This window comes from Pteropus medius, unplaced genomic scaffold (assembly GCF_902729225.1).
Source record: "Pteropus medius unplaced genomic scaffold, Ma_sr-lr_union100, whole genome shotgun sequence".
Classification (NCBI taxonomy): Eukaryota; Metazoa; Chordata; class Mammalia; order Chiroptera; family Pteropodidae; genus Pteropus; species Pteropus medius.
The window spans coordinates 8,853,811-8,872,158 of NW_024340848.1; the positions used below are offsets into that span (position 1 = coordinate 8,853,811).

The following is an 18,348-nucleotide window of genomic DNA, read 5'->3' on the forward strand; positions in this document are numbered from 1 at the left end:
AAAGGATCCTGAAATTTGGGGCCAAGTCCACATAGCAGTATATTTTTTTCTTTCATTTCGAGGTTAAATAACAGATAATGAGTAGGACAGAAGAGAGGGACTCTTTTCCAGCACCTGTTATGTTCTGGACACCTTGATGATTACTTTCAAATTGTTGGGTTGGTTTTTTTTTTGTCCAAATTTAATGCTCCTAACTTCCCTGAAAGATATATAATATTGTTCCATTTTATAGATAAGGAAAGTGAGGTTTAGAAAGGTTAGATTGTTAGTTTGATGTGGAGCTTAAATTACAAGCAGCCTCTAAAGCTGGCTGAAACTTCTGTTTGGAGTTCAGAATTGAAACGTATACTCCTCATCCCAACTTTTAAACAGGACTTTTGCGGGGATGTTTTATGTCTTGACTAATAAGAATTCTAGAACTTTAATATTTTGAGAGCCCTCAGTAGACGTTGGCTACTAATATTTCTCCCTCACCTCTCCTCCTCTCCCCTTTTTTCTCTTTAGTTATATATATATATATGCTTATTGAACGTAAAATGTTTATTGCAAACCACTTTGCCTTTTTATTTCAAAAAGAAACATGAATGCCTAGTCTTTATGTTAGAAAATTATCTAAACCTAGAAAAGGGAAATTTTTATAGAAGGATAAAGACCGTAAAGTATGCAGTAAAATCAGCAGTGTGTTTAAGAAACCGGAATATCGGCCTGACATTTTATACAGTATGTGAATTGCAGTTCTAATCCAGAGGAAGTCTGCTTTTAGTTAGCACTGTGAATAAACTCCTGTTTCTAAAATTCTCCATCTCTATCTTTTAGTGGGAGGGGGCAATGGAGTTGGCAGTAAAAAGAGGCTTTTTTTTTCCTCTGAGAAGGCTTTTTATTAATTTCTTTTGCTGAATTTTTGACCCTGTGAAGAAAAAGAGAGCTATTGTACTGAACCATAGCACAGGACGGGCTTCCCCAGACTAGATGTTTCCTTCCTGCTGAAGGACACAGATATCAGCTTTATGAGCTGGTTACAGTCAGCTTTATCGCAAAGCTAGTAGATTTTCTTAATATACTTATTGCTGTACTGTAAATAGCATGGGGGCAGTCATGAATCTGAATCATTTTATGGGGTCAAAATGAGACCGATACTGGTAATCTTGGGAAGAAAATGTTGAGTAGCCTAAATAATGAAACTAGTAATTGGAATTCTTTCTAATTGTGCAGGCTGACAGTCTCCAAACCGATCCTTAGAATACCTGTTGTCTACCTCTCAACTTTAATGAGACAGTGAACGCTGGAAGCAGTTTTTTCACTGTATAAAATTCTATATAAATGCAGCTGATAATATTAATGATAATAATTGTATTAAAATTTTAATCGACATAAAGAGAATTCTAAGATTGCTCACTACATTTCTTTAAAAATATGACTCATTAAAAAAAACTGCAGTATGCTTTATTTGTTTCTTTATGTTCAGGAATATTTGGCAGAACGCTTGACTATATGTTAATAATATAAAATCCCCCAGAGAACAAGTGAGATTTTTTTAATGGTAAATTACCCTGATTTTTAAATTTCTGAATTGTCTTTTGATTCCCTTTGAAGGAGGGGCCAGAGAAGAGAGATATTCTAAGGTCTGGGACAGGAGACCGCTAGCTTTTAATTCTAGAAGGACGTTACAATGCTTCTTGCAGAATTCTTAGGGAAGGTGCCATTTCTCTCATATCTGTTTCTCTTGTTTAATGGTTGAAATTAATGATACTATCTGGAACACTAATATGTGGATTCAAATCTAAAGTATCATGGTTATTGAAACAGTGGTGTTGCTTATATGAAAACTGTTAAGAGTTCTTTAGTGTTTTCTTTAGTCATTCATTAGTCCAATAGCTTAAAACCAAAGAGCAGAATGGTTGGTTACTTAACAATGTCACCTACTCTATATTTTAATCACATTTTGTTTTAGTGGCATTGTTTTTAAACAGTCTATAAGTAATTCATATTTGAATCTGCAGTGATTTTTACCCCCAAACATAGGTGTACCTAAGTCTAGAAAACATTTAGTCTGAATCAAATCGTAAATGGCAAATCCTTCATCACACATTCTAAACTTAAAATAATTTATCATCAGATAGTCTCTTTCTAGTGTAATGTTTTTATGTTGCACTAGAAACAATGTTTCTTGGCAAATATGTCTTCCCATATTTATTACCCCAGGATTTAACATGTAATTATTTATTCTTTGTATAACAATTTACTTTTCATAATATTTCATAGTCATGGCTGAGGCTCTTGTATGTGGTTGAATAGCTTAGTTGATTAAAGCATGAAACAGTGATTATAGGTCTTTGATACCACAGACTCATTCTTTATCCCAAACCTTAGCCAACCCTTCTAAAAATATGTGCCATCACATAATATCTTTAACCATTTCAAATACAAGAAGAAACTATGTTCATTATTACTGTTAATAATAATAAAATCCAGATACCTTTTTTCCCTTAGAATCTCCCCTTTTATTCTAAAATCCTATAAACTCAAAGGTAAAGAGAAGGGGAGCCATATTCTAACATGTAGTATTAAAACTGTTTCATTTGGTGCCTTAGTGGTTAATTTTATATTACTTATGTTTTATTATTAGAAATAATAATAAGCAGTTATAATTTAACATTTTATGCTAAGTTCTATGAAGTGTTATGCAAATTTTACTATTATTAGAAAGCTATAATTTGCAAGCCATTGTCACTCTGTTCATTCTTTTATTTAATCTCTTTTCTTAAACGTTGGCCCCCGCCCCAGCCCCCACCCGCCACCACAACCCACTCACTGTGAGCTTGAATTATTCAAATTAACATCCAGTTGTTTAAATATTAAACTGTATTTTACTTAGCGATTTATTTTTCAGTAACATTTTATTATTATAATTTCTGTTGAGCAACTTGGACAACAGGCTATATGATATGCAATGTGCTTATTTTATCATCCAATTGGGCAAAGTTTGCAATATTGAAAATGTATCCAGACTTAGCAAAATAATGTGATTTTCCTATCTTGCTACTTTCTTGAACTTCAGGACGTTCAGTCTGGAAAGTGTATCCACGTTTTAGAAATGAGTCCCTAGATCTTCATAACATTTGACCTATTGTTCAATTTTAAATTAGGAAATAACATGGTTTCCAAGCATAAAAGCCCAGGGTGCATTTTTAGAATTTTTGTCTCAGAATGTTTTTGTTTTATTTTCTGATGATAAAATATTTGCTTCCTGAAGAAAAAAATTATAAAATATTTAATACCTCATGACATACTACATTGTTAGAAAACAGTTTTAAAGAGCTGCTTATGTCCAATAATATGAAAATACTGTAATTTAGTTTAGCATTTTCTGTTACATTGGTTCTAATTGTTTGTCTTCATAAATTACGCTGTGATAACATCCTGATACATAAATATTTAACCCCATGTCTGGTTTTTTTCCCTTTTACTATGTATCCCTCAACGTAGGATTCCTGTTATATTATTAGATATCTTAAATATTTGAGGATATTTTTCATTTTCATGTAGGAAATATGATTGAGTAAATTATTTGGAGTAATAAATTTTTCCCTCAGAATTCTATGGACATTTTTCTATTGGCTTTTAGTGTTTTGTACTGCAAAAGAAAAGTTGGAAGCTAATCAATTTATTGGTAGTTAACTTTTTTTTAGGCAGAAGAGCTAAATAATTTTAGAAATATTCCTTTGTCTTGGCAATTGCTAGGATGTTAGTTCTCAGAGCTTTTCATTGGTTTTGCCTTGGACAATCTTTGGATTTCTTTTCTCAGCTACTTTTTGAACCTCTCAAGATTTCCTTACCTATGTCTTATAATTATCACTTCTATTTCATTTGTTCTTTTCTTTTCCTCTCTCTCTCCAGGTGCATTAATAATTCTTAGGCCGGATCTTTGTTTTCTGACCTCCATATCTGTCAAGAGCTCTCTGATCATTTTAATCTCTTTTTCCTTTTTTTCTATATCGTGTAAATATGTCTTGTGTATTTTCCACCTCATTGATTCCATTTGGTACACTGAGAGTGTTTTACTGCATAAAATTCAGATTTCAGTTCTGCTATTGAAATGTTGGTTTCCTTTATTTTTATTCCTTTATTCCTTTATTTTTTAAAAATTAAAAAAAAAATTTCTGGCTTTAACAAAATCAACAGCAGAAGAAAATGGAAATAACCTCACATTCCTTTCCTATGTCAACCAATTGCCATTTTTATTTCTGGCTATCTCTCAGTCCCTTTTCAATTCGGTCTTTTTGCCTTTTCTTCTCATCATTCCTTTCCTTTTTCATAAGTTCACAGAGAAAAGATGAGCTTTCCTGAACTTTTTTGAAAACACAAAGCGAGATTCTGTCTTAATACTTCTTCATTTTTTTATTGTAAACCTTGAGCTCTCCATCTTGACCCTCTTTTCAGTTTGCAGAATCTTTCCATTGGTTTCATATTGGATCTTTGTTGCCTGTCTTATTTTTTGTTTGTTTGTTTTTTATGCATTTATTCATCATGAGTGTAAAGAGGTCTTTCCAGGCTTGATTCTTTTTATCAAAGACGAGGCAGAGAAATCTCATAGATCCTCACTTGCTGTCTAGAATCCTCTCCTCATGTATTAAGTAGAAGATTCTTTTGTGTAAATTTGATTGAGTTCAGTGGTGCAGCAGCTTCAGTAGGGTGTAGAGTGAATTCTGGCCATGAGGTACCCAGCAGACATATGCCATCTCTCCTCAGTTACTTGTCTTAGAGATTACTTCTCTCCACCCAGCTTTTCCTTTGCTTAGCCTGGATGTCAAGTATACAACTCATTTAAGCCTCCTTGCTGTTGCTATTTCCAGTGCACAAGGGAGACAAATCATTGAACTGTTGGTTTTCAGTTTAATGTAGCTATTGGGCAAAATTTGGGGGTGTTCATTATAACTGGTAGTAACACAAAGACTTCAAAACATGTGGCTGATACATTTTCCTTGTTTCGAACACTGCTTAAAACTCTCTTTTTTCCTTGTTTTTATAAGTCTTTAGTTATTTCACTGGTGAATTTGTGGGGGGAGTTAAATAGCTACCTGTGCTAAAGTTGGCATTGTACTAAGAAATCAGAAGTTTCTAGTTAACATGCACTGAAGCCATTAAAAATAGTTTGACCTTTTAGATCTTATTCTCTGTTTGGCATTCTTTTTTATTCTTAGAAAGACTTGTATGCCTGTTATCAATGAAAGATTCATCTATACATTTTTTGCTCTTTTGTGGCTTATCTTTTTAATCAAATCGATGTGGAATTTATTTGTGGTAATAGTGAAAGTTGAGTTTATCAATTAATTTATTCTCTATTTTTTCCAATTTTTCTAAATAATACTTATTGCATAAGGCATCCTTTTTCCATGTGTAATATTTATTTCTCCACGTGTATACTGGGATCTCTTTCAAGATAGTTTCAGCGAATTCCATTGATTTATCTATTCCTTCAGCAGAAACAAACTGGTTTAATTGTTTTCAATCAATAATATATGCATATAGCTCCTAAGGCTAATTGTATATATTGCAATTCTTTTTCAGAAATTTATGTTCTGATCCCATTATTTCTTTTTTCAGATAAAGTTCAAAATCATTTTTAAGGTCTTTCTCATACTCACAAAAAAGCTCATTCAAAAATGAAAAATTGGAGGGATTTTATTAAAAATTGTGGTGAATCTATAAATTAATTCAGTTAAAACTAATATAATAAGAACTAATATTTTGAAATGATAAAAATGCTAATCTAGAAATATCTCTCCGTTTCATTCAAATAATACTTTATGTCTCCAGGTAAAGTTTGTTAATTTTTATGTCTGTCTGAATATATTTTCAGTTAGCATTATCCCTAATTGTTTTATATTTTATGTAGCTGTTATGAATAATATATTTTTCTATTATATAGTCTACCCAATTATTGTTAGAGAACAAGGAAACTATTGATTCCATTTAACTTTATTTAGTTATCTCATTTCTAGCAGCTTAATAGAACTCATTTTTTTCCTTGTGAGAATTAAACTTAATTCTCTTGAATTTTCTAGGAATGTAATCATATCATCTGAAAAAAACAATAACATTTTCTCCTCTTTTCCAATAGTTATGCCATATATTCCATGTATTGTCTGCACCATTTCTTGACTTTTTTGAAAAATTCGAACAGCTGATCTTCTGAAAATTCTCAAAAATAAATGGTTAGTGACAGAGGTTTCTCTATATTTTATATCCTGCTATGAATGCAAGTTTCTCCAAGGAATTTTATACTAATTATAACAACCAGCAGTATATTTTTCATCTTGCTAACTAAAATCTAAGACAGTTAAGCACCTCATAAATATTAGTTTTATGATATTAAAAACAAAATTTAGACTGATTACATATAAGTTTCCAGATTCATAGAAAATATAACTTTGATATACAAATTTAAAATAAAAAGAACTATTTTTTTGCTCTGTCTCATCCATCCATCCATCCATCCATCCACCCACCCACCCATCCATCCATCCATCCATTTATCTACTAAATGAACATTTATTGATCCCTGTGCTTAAAGCAAAGAAATGAAAAAGTCTAGTCTCAACTCGATAGAAACTCAGCCCAGACTTATTAGAGATGCATAGTTCTGTTCACATAATTGTACCCCAAAATGTTCATAGCTTGAGTAAATGATATCAAGTGAAAAGTTATATACTTAATAAATTCTAATTACATTCTAATTATATTCTTATGAGTTAAAACTTGATCCTTTGAAATAGAAACATCTGTGACACGTGAATAAAAACAAATATCACTTGTGGATCCTGTTCGTTCATTACCAAAGTCCTCCCCTCTCTACTTCTCCAGTTTCTTGTATCTGTAATAAAGGTTTCTGAGTTGAAGAAAGTTTAGAGCTACGTGGATAAATGGAGGGAAATTAAACATGTTTCAAGTTTACTAGTTTTCACATCATTAACAAAATTCATTAGCTAATCTTCCCTTAATGAAATAGTGATACACAAATTTTTTTTTTACAAAACACCATACTTATTATAATATTTATTACAGAAATGATCATATAGTATTCTTTGGAAGTTTACATTTTAGAAAATGTGCTAGATTTTTCTTAGGAGTTTTCCAATTAAAATTTTTCAAGCATATAAAATTTTGACTGATAAATGTTGCAGAGTAAGAACTACTTAGATACTTAGATTAAAATATTGTAACTCTGAATAATTTCCAAATTTGTTAATATTTATGCTTCCTCTTTGAAAAATAAGCTATAATTCATACCTAAAAGTCTAAAAAATTATATTAATCCAATTTTGAAGCATGATGGAGGATTTTCTTACATTATAATGAAAAGGAAGGCATTTAGCAATATTCTAGAAGTAGCTCCTAAAAATTTTGGTTCTAAAAGTTTAAATTAAAACAGAAACCAACATTATTAACTTAGTCTACCATTCTTACTCTAACTTATCTCTAACATGCCCTCTGAAAAGCATTTACCTCCACTTTGAAAATATTTTTTTCAGTCTAAACATTCGATTTGAATGTGCATTTTGATTTCTTTAGATCTTAAACCTAGTTTCCCTTTTACATTTGATTCTTATAATTATAGTGATATATGATGATCTACCATCCCAAATCCATTTTTTAATTACTGTATTATCCTCAGTCATAGTATAAAATTCTAAGAAAAATAGTTAACATGATGTATTTCTTAAAGCAAGATCGACTCTTGTTAAGTATGAGCCAACACAACAAAAGCCCAACGTGTGCTCCTTTTTGGTGGCAGGGACGGCCCAGGTGCTCTTGGCTGGCCTTGATATTGTAGTAAATCAATTGGTACATTATATTTCCCCATCCCAAAAAGCGACACTATATCCAGAGTATACCCCATGATCATTTTAGGCATTTGAATGGTCTGGAGAACCACTGTTTTCCTCTCTGAGGAAAGTTAGTGAATCAGATGAAATCTTTAGCTTTAATGAACTTTGTGTTTCTGCTACAGGGTAACAGATCAAGCCCCAGTGGATCACAGGCATCTCCTTAAAGATCCCTTTCATTAGTAGGCAAGAGACATAATTCCTAGCGTGGCCAAGTTAGAATGGCCCTGAAGACACTGTCATTTAGTATTTCTCAAGTTTTTCTTCCCACTGAAGCATCTTTATAGCAGAGGAGATCTGAATGGGTCTCTTCAGGTCTAGAAGGACTGACAGAAGAAGTCTATTCTAAAGTCTTCTAAGTCTTGCCTTCTACTCCATTATATATGGTTTCTTTAGTATAAAAAAAGTTACAATTACTTGCCCTGTTAGTGACTTGACTTTTCCTTTTACCCTGATAACTTTTTAAGTAAAATTGGTGTTTCCTTAAACTACACTGTGTTTACCTTTGGCTATGTAGCTACTCACGCCTGTGTTTGACATCCATTACTTGGTCCAGCATCTTCTTTTCATGGTTGGGTAAACTGAGGCCTAGAGAGGGATTTTGACTCACCCCAAATCTCCTGGCTAGTATGTGACTTTGCAAAAACTAACACTCAGCTTTCCAACTCCTAGCCCTACCCATTTAATGACAGACAATTAGGCTACTCCCAAAGGGCAGTCAAGTATATTTCAAAGGGCTTTCAGTTTATATGGTTTTACACTTTGAAAAAAGAAATGCTGGTTGCCCTTTCCTTTTAGAAAGTGCCTGTGACCTAAGAACTAAATTCGTTTTTGGTGGAGGATGAGAAGACTGAACCAATTACCAATGAAGCTTCTATAATATACCCCTGGACTTGTCCATGCATCTTTTTTCTGATTCTCAGTAACCAAAGCACTTCTCTTTCTGAAGGAAACCCATTGGGGAAGCCTAAAGCATCGCTTAAGGCAGATAAGAGGGAACCCTTAAAACTACTGCTTTGGGGTCATGGATCTTTATTACCAGCTTTTTGGGAAAACATTGTAACTACCATTTGAGAAGCTAGATGAAACCTCAGAATGTCTGTCAGCAGAACTGATGGCAAGTTGGATATATCAATTAGAACAGTGAAGAACTCGTAGCCAGGCTTAATAAATATTTGCTGCTGCTGGGTCATTCTTACTGGACAAAGTGTTGAGACAGGATCATCTCTGCCAAGTGCTGCAGAGGTTATCAGAATGGCCATAACCGAAATGTCCACTGTCAATGTTGCAATCTTCTACCATGGCACAGTAAGGATCCCAGAAATGAAATGCCTTATACTAGCGTTCTGCCTTAAGTCATCCAAATTCTTTCGTAGACAGTATGTCATGGCAACAACCTAGTATAGATGGGGCAATGGAAATTTCTAGTTATATGGTTTGTAGAAATTGCCTCTTTTAACTTAGCAGTGTGGATTTATATAAGCCATCCATTTCTCATTTAAGTGCATACTTTTGTTAAAATCCTAAGAAAGTCATTTTTATTATTACCAAGGAGACACATTTCAATAAGCAAAACATCATTTACATGTGTACATAGAGTTTTCTTGCAATCATAAAAATTATTTTGCATTTCATCTCTAGTTAAAAAGAGACTACATTAGCAAAATAATGTAGACGTAAAAGCATCACTGTATGGTCAAGTTGCTTTTTCATTCATAGTGTTAATGACAAAACATTTTTGGGGTTATTGGAATATGCAAAAAGTGTAAGTAGGTAGCCATGTGATGATCTGCACACCAGAAAAGGCATTATTCAGACTCTGCCTTTTTTTTCTGTTTCTCATTTTATCTTGTCAGATTTGATTTGATTCAAACCTATTGGTTCTCTTAGAGAAGAAAGTCAAACCAGTTTGAGGAATAAGCAGCGTTTGGAGAGCAATTGAAGTAATGCACATGGGAATACGAGTGATAAAATCATTTTGGAAAATAATGAACAAGTAACTTAAGAGCATGTTGTGAGGGTCGTATCACAGGTTATGCCAGGTTATTAATTTTCTGACTCAGCAGTATGCCTCTTAGAAAAACACTTAAAAGAAAATGGATATGTTTTTGAAAGAAATGCAATTGGAAGGGGAGAATTAAGGAGCTGAGTGAAGTCCACAAGTCAAGAGACATGGGAAAGCAAAACTACTCACATTTAAACAAGAATTGTGTATTTGAAAAAAAATATACAAAACGTAGTTAAGAGAACGTTGTTTAGTACATTAAAATAGATGTCTAAAAATTTCTTGGCTCACCTACCTAATACCAAAGCCCTTGCCCTCTCCTGTGATTTGCTTGTTTGTTTCCCTCACGCTGGATGCTGATTGAAATGGCTCAGTCAACTCCATGTCAGCGAGGGAGCGCAGCCCCATTTGTAGGGTGTGGTCACTAGGTTTTACATTTTACTTCTCCATTCACAGGAATTGGAGAGAGCATCTGGCCTGTTCCTCAGTTTCCCCTTCCATAAAATGGGAAGAAGCGCATTGCCACCTCAGAAGTTACTCGTGACCAGGAGCGGTTCAGCCCTTGACTGTTGCTTTTCCTTTCCCCCAGTTTCCCTGTTGCACTCCTCAAAGTGGTGGCCCTCTGTTGCCATGGTGACACAGCACAGGGTAATGTTGCTTAGAAATAATGACAACTGGTGGCAGCGGGGAAGCAGAGCCCGAATGGTGATTAGCCTCTGAGGAGTGCCCTGTCTGGGCAGAGAGGCAACAAAAGAAGCTGTTTTGGGCATAAAGGAAAGAATGGGAGGCGAGCTTAGTTTAATAAATTGAACAAGGATGCTACCTGTTTCCAGTAATTAGCAATCATGTTACCTAATAACGCTGATATTGATGTTTTACACTTTGTTGCCAGGTTTAGCCTTTTTTATTACTCAGAGCTTGGAGGTTTAAGTGCCATAAATATTTGTTGTTGATTTAGGTTCTAGCAGTTAGCTCAATTTCTTGAAAGATAAGAGGAATCGTTGACTCAGACTCATTTTTGTAGCCTGCTTTATACTTGGGGCTTGAGTCATTCCTTGTCAATGGCGATTAAAAAAAGTGTGGCAGGATATTGATTTTTTTTAACTTTTATGGTGACTGAAATGAGAAAAAAAATAAAAACTTGTCTTAATAGATTGACCTCTCCCTGATCCTGAATTCCTGGGTTCTACTTTTCTGCTAAAGTCAAATGATACTCTGTAGGGAGTTTTTTATTTTGTTAAGTATTAATGAAATGCCATCACCTACATGTCTGACCCCATTGATATCTTCCCCACAGTGTTCAAACAAACAAGTAGCATTTTGCATCCTTCAGGAGTCTTCTGACCCTTTGGAACATCCAACCCACGTACCCCACATCTGGTTCCAAGCCAGAATAGTTGTGTTCTGCAAAGTTAATGGGGCCAGGTTTTTCTCAGCAGGGCTGTATTCAACAGCTGGATTACAAATCTCAAGAAGAAGGGGACATAGCTATAGCCACTGCCTCAGGGGACCAGAACAGAAGAAGACCTGCTGCCTCTGTTCTGACTTCAGAGCTATGTTAACCCTGCAGGGTACCCTGTGTTGAGGGTCCATATGGGTCAAAAATTGGGCCTTGGCCTGTCAGAGAATACCAGGGGCAGGGATGGAGCCTCTTGGAGCCTAGTCTTATCAAGGAAGATATTCACATCCACTTTCAGCAACCTTTTCTGCTGACAGCCTCTAGGAGTCAGTATTGCTCCCATTCAGAAAGCTCAAGACCCTCCTCTAGATCTGAAACCACAGCAGCTCCCACCACCGCACCATAAAGACAGGGCTTCGGGGATGTTGGTGAGCTCTTGGTGCACAGCAGCATTCTGTGTGCTGTTCTACCAGGAGAGAAGATGTAGAAAAGAAGAACGAAACCTTTGGGGCATCAAGCTCCTAGATGTGTGTCCTTTTTGCAGCCTTAGATTTAAGTTTTCAATACCTGCTCCTTCCTGGCTGCCGAGAGCAGAACCCTGCCACTTCTCCCACCTGGATGCCCCCTCAGATCTAGACTCTGGAGCAGGAACACAAAGGACTTCCCAAATGCCACCCCATGCAGAAGCTTCTGTTAGATCTCACAGTTCAAATGGCCTGCTAACAAATCTAGGACAAACCCAGCTGAACTGATAAGAGTTCCTAAAAATACATCTCTTCTTAAATCAGCCTTGCCAATCATTGTACAATCACAGAAATTTAAAAACAGAAGTGGCCTTAGAAATGGTTCCATCCCTATTTTAAAGCTAGAAATCAAAGTCCCAGAGTGCTGAAATAATAGCAAGAATGACAGTGGTTGAGAAATATTTCAAATCACATGATGAAGATGGAACAAAGCAAACAATAAAGGCAGAGGCAGAAGCTATGAGCTGTGCAGTGTATTCATGCATTTATTTGTTCAGTCATTCATCAAATATTTATTCAGTGCTTACTATGTCCTGAAGTTTTGGTGTTGGACTGGATGTCAGGGATACAGACCCTGCCCTCACAGATAATACATTCTGGTTGAGAGAGAAAGTGAACAGAGAAGTAAGTAAATATGCGAACGTCAAACAATGATAAGGACTTTGGAGAGAAGTAAAGTTGGGTGAGCTGGAGTGAGGAAGTAGGACTTATGCAATATTACATCAGGAAAGGCCTCCCCATAGGCTGTCATCTGAGCCTGGTACTCTCTGGGAGAAGCACATTCTCAGCAGAGGGAACAGTGAAGTCAAAACCTTGAGGCAGGCCCATTTTTGGCTGATCAAAGACCAGTTGAAGGCAGGGGTGGCTAAACGGGGGTGAACAAGGAGAAAGGAGGTCGAGGAAGGTGTGGGACTGATCGTAGAGGTCAGTATGATCTATTGTAAGGCTCTTGGCTTAGGCACACAGGAGGTGAGAGCCATCAGAAGTACCTGGGCAAAGAAGTGACATAATCTGATTATATTTTCAAAGGATCAGTCAGAATAATGTGTTGAAATGGGACTGAAGGGGTCAAGGGCAGAAGCAGGGGAGACTGGTAAGGGGGCTATTACATTAATCCAGGTGAGATAATGGTCATTTAGATGCAGGTGGTAGCAGTGTAGGTGGTGAGAAGGGGCTAGATTCTGGATCAAATGTAGGCTATCAAAGAAGGGGAAGGAGGGATAGAGGGAAGAAGAAGTGAGAGAGAGACAGAGAAAGGATTCCAGTTTGGTAGTCATCACTGTCTGGTGGGTTTAAAGCCATGAAACCGGAGGAAAGAACGGTGGTGAAGCAGTGGCCTCGTGGATTTTGTGTTCTACTTCTTCCCTCCGCCTCCACCTTCACCATCCACAGATATGCTAGCAGCCTCTTTCTGTTGTTTACACTGGCCACCAGGTGTAAATTCTGATCTCTCTCATCTTTATTACCTTTCATCTCAAAAACAATATGTCAGCGGTTCTCAATAAATGTTTGTTCTAAGCTGGTACCTCGGGCTTATCTCGCCATTAAAGATGCTAACCCCAGGTTGGTACTGTCGCTCCAGGAATCTGTCAGTCAGCCCAACACACTTGCTTCCTCTAGCACCAGCCTCTTTCCTCTCATTGAGACGTGCCCTCCTTATGGCACCTTTTATGCAGCTGCTCATTCTAATCTAAGGGAAGCCGCTGGCTCCTCTCTCATTTGCAGAGCACATGTGATTATTATGGGCCGAGCCCACGATTGAACCAGTCCCTCATTCAGTCCCTCTTGACTGGGGATACAAGTCATGCCCAGTTCTGAGACCAGGCACACCCATGCACATGCCCATGTTGAAATATTTTATGATACACTCAGAAACAATTATATGATAACAGATACAATTTCCATGAGGAGAGAACAGTGCTTCCCTAACCTCACCTTCAATCAGCTTTAAGTGTATTTTTGTGATAAATCAGACCTCTTTGTTACTTTAAATGGTCCCATTTCCAAGGCCTTGATTTTTGAGATTGGTACCATCCTTACTCACCCCCTGCTCTCGGCTTGCCAAGGGTAGATAGAGATAGGAAGGAAACGATACTTGTTCATTACAGAATGAGTTCATGCAGTCTCACTGAGGTCGTGCCTCCTGGGCCACTTAACATTCTCTGGTTTTATCTCTCCTCTTCTGCAACTGCCCACAGGGGCCGTCCACAACTTCAGGAACGTTCTCTAAGGCCTGAGGCCCACCACTGCCTGTCTGGGCAGGTAGAACCTCCATCTGACTGAGATAGTAGGGGCCACATGACAGAAGTTGTCCAATTTCATTTTTCTGCTCTCCAGCTGAAAGCTAGGCTGTCTCCCTCACTTCCCGCCTCCTAACGAGCATCTTATTTCTCACCAAGGCCAAACCTCCCGTGGAGCTAGTGGTCTGGTCCTGCCCCTCTTTTGGGTGCCCTCCTCTGGCGGATTCCAGCTCTGTGGCCTGCACTGCGATTCTGCCATTTTCCCAAGCTTCAGTTGTGTTTCTTTCCATTCAGAAAAGAAAGGTGGGAAGCGTGATGGGAGAAGCAGATACTCTCCCACATAGCACCTCCTTCCAATCCTGTGAGCAAACCTCAGGTTCGAAAAAGGTAACTTCTCCAAGAGTGCACAGGTAATCAGTGCCCATCTGACTGGAAAGTGTGGAGAGTTCAAAACTTTCCTCGTGGCTACTTGGTGTTCTTGCAGCCCAAACACCCCCAAGAGTTCCAGATGCTGAGCGCCTCCTTTTCCAGCTCCCCTGCTCCTACCCCTGCAGCTAGGAGCTACAGAAACTGCCGCGTGATAAGTCAACAGTGAAGTCCTGGTTATGACATCTAGTCACTACTAATTGTGCCCAAGCCCTTGAATGTTCACTCCTTGTGGTAGTGGGCTTTTTTGGCTACTCCCTCCATCTCGAAACTCTAAACCTCTCTCATGGCATCCTTGATGTTGCAATATTCAGATGATCTTTCATTGCTCATTATTCTTTTTCTGTGTTTTGCTTGCTCCGCTATTTTCTGTCACCTCTAACTGAATGAACTGTCCTTGACCCTGTTCAAGTCTTTTTCTTTTTCCTCCTTTGTATGTGCACATATGTGAATATAAAATCTTAATCTCTTTCTCTGTCTCTCTTTAGCAATTCTGCGGTTTTAGCTGTCCTTTCTATGAACATTAATTCCAACTTTGTATGTATGACCACGACCTCTGTGCCACCGTTTCCAACTGGATTCCACTTCCTGGCATCCTTCCCCCTGGGTAGAGCTTTGGTGTCCTCCTGCCCACACAGGATCCAAATTTTGAAGTCCTCTTTGACCAAACTCTTCCCTGCTCTCCACATTCCCAATCCCCAAAGATGGTTCTTTTCTAATAAATTTACACCAGCCATGATCTAGAATCACCCTCTTCCATCTTCTTCTCACCACTGCAAAATAATTTTCAGTCTAGATTATTCCTTTTTGCTTGGACCATTGCTATAATCTCTAACCAATTTCACCACCCATGAACTCTTCTAATTCAGGTGCATCTTTGATGATGCTACCAGAGAGCTCCCTCCAGCTGGAGCTTTGCCCAGATCCCTCCAGTGCTCTCCAACGTCTACCTTACTAATAATCCTGACATTTTACACCCAAGTCTACTCAAACTTATGTAGCCTGAGACCCTAAGGCACTATTCTCAGTTTTCACTCTTCTCAATACCATCCCCTAAAGAGCCCTTTGGAAATTTAAAGGAGCATTTTTCTCCGTTGTCCAAAGGACTAGGAAGCATCTCTAGAATGTGATAGGCAGGAGTAAAGGATCTTACAATGGATGTGACTCCCTCAGAGTGAAGAACTGGTTTGTATCTCATGACTTTTGAGTGTCCTGCTGGACATTCGCATATATAAAATAGTGATCTGGGTCAAGATCTTAACTCTGTTTTATGTATTTGTACAAAGTGTTTTTTTTATTTTTAATTTATTTTGTATTTTGGGGCAGTCTTAATATGACTGAATTTTTCAAGAATGCAACACTATGTAAGTTGAGCCAAGATTGCGCTTCGACTTTTTAGAAACTTTGACAGGAATTGTTTGGCATTTTGAAAAGCCATATCACTTGTCACGCTGATGTCAATCTGCTTTTGTGACTGTCACACTCAGGATAATGTTACGTATATAGAAGCGTGAGCATCTGGCCACTTCCTTCTTTCTTCTAATATACTTGTGCCTGAGTATTGAAATTTTAAAATATACATTATGTATTTTATAAACAGTTACTTCCTTTGATATATTAGTTATATTTCAGTTATGGCAATCTATTGAATTTAAAAAATATGTTGTCTAGATTATTATTTTCATTTAGTGATAATAAAAGTTATATTACAAAAATCTTGTCCAAAAAAGGGGATATTGGCATTTGTAGGTGTACGAGCAGATGAAATAGCTATTTGGCTGGGGACAATGGAAGAGAGAGAAAAGGAAAAGGATCAGCTAAAAAGCAGTCTTGTCCACAGGAGGCTGTTACCAGGGAAGAAAATAGAAGTTCTGACAAAGAGTTCTCTGGGAATTCAGAGCTAGATTGCAGCCTGCAGCTTGATAATTGTTCTTTCTGACTGCAGCCATTGGGTCCTGGACATCCAGGAAACCGGTAAGTGCTGTCAGTCTTAAATGCTATCAAATACAATTGCTTTTATTCTAATAAGAGCATCTCGTAACTGAATTATAAATGTTTAGATAGAATATACAGATGCAGGGAAAAGACATGATTTGAATACAAATACGTGCTGAATATATTATAACTAACTATATTTTCAGGAGTATATTTAGAAATTTCTCCTCTTCTGATTGAAGATGGGATTTCTTTCTCTGCCCATTCCTGGAAACTACAATGAAAATGGACCAGAAAATTTCACGTGTTAAAACAAACCCTGATTTTATTAATTTTCCACTTGTACTTTAGACACAAAATACAGGAGAAAAAAATTAGTTGGGGGTTTATCCTTTTATTACCGTTGTCACAAACAGTTGACTTATCTGATTCACTGTGTGACCTTGGATATTCCGGTGTTTTATTCCCCCTATGAAAATGTATTTGAAAGTATGGTCAATAGAACAAAGTGCCACATAAAATGAAGACCTCATTATTAGCCATGCTTCTTTTCCTGCTTAAAATGAATATGGGTTTGGAATTAGTCTTGGAAGAGCATCTACCAAAGGTTTGTCTAACTGACATTCTAGGAAAGACTTCATAGAAGGGACCTTTCTACCTTCTTATACTTACACTTCATTTACTTTACAGAAATTTATAACTTTCAGTGAGTAGAAGTTTTTTTCACCTATCATTTGTGTGTGTATACATGCAAATCGATGTAAGGAGTGTAGATAACTTATCTAATGTTGATAGAAGTTAGAGACCATATAGAGTGTACTTATAATATACTATTAAGTATAATTTGGTTGCAGTACATATACTCATGGCTTGGGTATTTTCAATGTCCTTGATTCCAAACAAGGAAACTCATGCTCAGAGAGCTTAGGTGACATTACATAGCCATTCAGGGTAGAGGAGCAAATAGTATACGGGTAGCAAAATTGGTTTTTAGCCCTAAATCACTCAGAAGTTTCAAAGTACCAATACATTTATATTTTCAATAAATTAAAAAGAAAACTAGTTTAAAATGTCTAGAAAGAAAAATGTTTTTAAGGACAATCACTTTCTCTGTTCCCTTCGCTGTTTTTCTTCAAAAAAGTCAATTAGGTTCTTTATTTTTTCGCAGTGAGACCTCTCTCATTTCTGTATTTTTATTGGCCCAATGAAGGACCTCTTCTCAGTGGCTGTGATTACAGGGCAGAATTACACCACTCCTGGAGGTCAAGTGGCTCTCAGCCCAGTACTCCAGCCGTGGCTCCTCTAGGTCCCTCTCCAGCCCAGGCGTCTGCATCTGATAGGTACAGGATGCAGCCGAGTCATTGATCAAGGGAAAGAACACATTGAGAGCTATTTTAAATTAAGCTCCAAAAATAGAGGTGGGATGCCTAAACATGAAGCCACTACAGGAAAGAAAAATCATTTTCGAAAGATATATTTTAAGAATTTAAAAATCAAAGATAGGAAACACAATTCTCAAAATTAGAAATAGGAAACTCAAGGAGAAATAGCTTCTTTATTGTAATTAGATTTATGCAAAATAAAATTAAAGACATCCTATAAATTACTTAATGGATAATGAGTCCTTGACTGTCTGACTCAGAAATCGGTTTGTTTTGCAAGGATCCTTTTATCAGCTCCCTAGGAGGCCAATGTCTGGCAGACAGCTAAATACCATAGATGACCCAAAGTAAACTAGAGGAGCTCTGTGCCAAAGAACTATTTTCCTTAAGGCAGTCTTAAATTTTGAACAACCTCAGTCTCAAGATCGGACATGACGATGTTTTCTCCCTCAACAATGTACAAACTAGCTACAAAACGTTGGCGAGGCGAGGACACCTGGGGTCCAGAGCCCAGGCTTGTCTGAGGGGTGTCTAATGAAGAGGGGTGGCCT

General features: G+C 37.0%; 1 protein-coding gene across 7 annotated transcripts in view; it reads left to right on the top strand.

Moving 5' to 3' along the window:
* MBNL2 (muscleblind like splicing regulator 2) overlaps window positions 1-18,348 on the top strand; it is a 150,166-nt gene that overhangs the window by 22,990 nt on the left and 108,828 nt on the right. The window contains exon 1 of one of the 7 annotated variants that reach the window (XM_039837977.1): window positions 6,195-6,215. The exons of the other annotated variants lie outside the window; for them this stretch is intronic. The gene's annotated coding sequence lies outside the window, so the exon portion shown is untranslated. Of the gene's footprint in view, window positions 1-6,194; window positions 6,216-18,348 lie in introns of those variants that run through there. 7 annotated transcript variants of the gene reach the window in all.